General features: G+C 43.4%; 1 pseudogene; it reads right to left on the bottom strand.

The window, feature by feature from the left end:
- Positions 1-874: 874 nt before the first annotated feature.
- LOC101837544 lies at positions 875-2,314 on the bottom strand (annotated as a pseudogene).
- Positions 2,315-2,673: the final 359 nt, after the last annotated feature.

Below are 2,673 nucleotides of genomic sequence, written 5' to 3' on the forward strand. Positions count from 1 at the left end.
TACGTGAAACCTCTATCCATGGTCCTAACCCCCATTTAAGGACATGAGTCCTGAGACAGCTAAACTTTTTCACAGAAAGGGCTTCACATACTGAATGGATCTCTCAGTCTTCACTTCCTTTAATGCCTCGGATTAGTCAGTTCTCAGGACTGACAAATTCTTTTCCTCAAACACTTTCCAGAGTGTACTTTCTTTTTTTTTCAAGAGAATTAAATCATTTATTAATTACTCCTGATAATGGATGATACACAAGCTTCATTGCCATCTGTTATTTTTATCTGATACCATTATTCAGTTGATATTGCACAAGGTGTGCCAACAACCATTTTATAGCTAAATTGCAGACTTGGCTTGGATGACCCTTTTAATGGTGAAACTCATTAATAAGTCACAACAATAACTGGCAGTTTAAGACAGTGGCTTCTTCACCCAAGCAATCATAAATAAATCACAAATGGAACTTGGGACGACCCTGAAGAAATTCTAACTTCACACTGTTGGGGAAATTTACCAAGATGTCTTCAGAGTAGACTAACTTTACACAGCACATTTAAAAATAAAAAGAATAAGAAAAGAAGACACATTTATTCAGCATCATGATCAGACTATTACAATACACAGCATGGGTGAAAAAGGTATACAGTAAACCTCTTTGTTGGAGTACTTTACACTTTCCACAGAACAGAAACTAAAATAACCTGCTGTGCAATTAGTCACAAATACAGTCCTGGAGGTTTTTGCCCATATACATGAGTATTGTCTAACACATGTCTCCTTTGTAGCAGCCAGGCCCTGCCACCACTGTGCTTTGCTGAGTTCACAAATCTCTTGTAACCTGTAGCTTCCCTGTCACTTCTCTGGCTCTCCTCTCCTGCTACGTTTTGTTTCCCGACTGTACAAAGAACCTCCTGCCACTGCCATAGCTACTGCTGCTGCTGGAACCACCATAACCACCTTGGTTTCTTGGTTTAACAAACAAAGTATTGGCCTCCACCACCATAAGGGCCTGAGCTTCCGCCTCCAAAGTTTCCTCCCTTCATTGGTCCAAAATTTGAAGACTGAGTGTTATAATTGCCAAAATCACAGTAGCTTCCACCACTTCCAAAATTACTTCCATCATTACCAAATCCATCATAGCCATCCCCACTGGCACCGTATCCACCACCACCACGGCCACCACCGAAGTCACCAGGATCATCTAAGTTTCCCTGTCGACCAAAACTGTCATTGCTGCCAAAACCACCTCCTCGACCACCACCAAAGTTTCCGGAACCACTTCTACTTCTTTGGCTGGACGAAGCCCTTAGCCATCTCTGGCTTTGACGGGGCTTTTCTCACCTCATGTTTGTGGCTGTTCACAGTATGGTATTCCTGAATAACAATCTTGTCCACAGAGTCATGGTCATCATAGGTGATAAAAGCAAAGCCTCTTTTTTCCTCCAATGCCTCTGTCCATCTTGATTTCAATCACTTCAATTTTCCCATACTGCCCAAAATAATCTCGCAGGTGCTGTTGTTCTTCAGTGTCCTCTTTAATACCACCTACGAAGATCTCTTTTCACAGTGAAGTGGGCACCCGGTCTTGGGAATCTTCTCCTGAAATGGCTCTCTTAGGTTCCACAACTCTTCCATCCACCTTGTGGGGTCTCGCATTCATAGCGGCACCCACTTGTTCCACGGTGGTGTATGCGACAAATCCAAAGCCCCCGGATTGCTTGGTGTTTGGATCTCTCATTACCACCCAGTGGGTGAGGGTTCCCCATAGCTCAAAATGGGTTCTGAGACTCTCATCGTCGGTTGTTTCGAGCTCATCCCTCCAATGAGGTACTTCCGCAGCTGTTCCGTAAATGAGAGCCTTCCTCGGTCTTGTCAACAGTCAGAAGGGAGTAAGCCAGCGAACATACCCTCCAGAGTGTAATTTCTAAAACCTTCACCATTCTAAAATGTTCTGCACCCTTTCCCACAGGAGGCCTAGACTCCACCAGTACTGTTGTCTCGAGGATGACACCATGACCTATATCGTATTAGTTCTTCCCTAGAGTTGTCACACATTTTTGGTGTTGGGTCTCAGAAAATCTATACATCTGGAAAAGAATTTAAGCTTAAGAAGGATTTATGGTGGTGAGACAAAACTCAGCATTCCTAAATACATTTCCTGTCTGCCAAAAGAAGTCCTTTCCCTTACTTCTGGTATGAAGGACATATGGTTACGTGTGATTGCTATTAGCATATCTGGTATAAGGGACATATGGTTATTTGTGATTGCTATTAGCATATGAAAGCCAATGCTGGCCTCCAGGCCCCCTTTATCCATATTCACAAGTATTCCTTACACATTTCTAAGTCCACACTTGCCTCTTGACCCTACCTTACCCACCAGCTTCTCTGCTGTTAACAGGCTTAACAGGCTCTGTCTCTTTCTCTCTTGCTATTCACTACTTTGTTCTTTTCTCACTCTTCTTCTTCTTCTTCTTCTTCTTCTTCTTCTTCTTCTTCTTCTTCTTCTTCTTCTTCTTCTTCTTCTGCTTCTTCTTCTTCTTCTTCTTCTCCTCCTCCTCCTCCTCCTCCTCCTTCTTCTTCTTCTCCTTCTTCTTCTTCTCCTCCTCCTCCTCCTCCTTCTTCTTCTCCTTCTTCTTCTTCTCCTCCTCCTCCTCCTCCTCCTCCTCCTCCTCC

The sequence above is a fragment of the Mesocricetus auratus genome, unplaced genomic scaffold (assembly GCF_017639785.1).
Source record: "Mesocricetus auratus isolate SY011 unplaced genomic scaffold, BCM_Maur_2.0 Super-Scaffold_100676, whole genome shotgun sequence".
Lineage (NCBI taxonomy): Eukaryota > Metazoa > Chordata > Mammalia > Rodentia > Cricetidae > Mesocricetus > Mesocricetus auratus.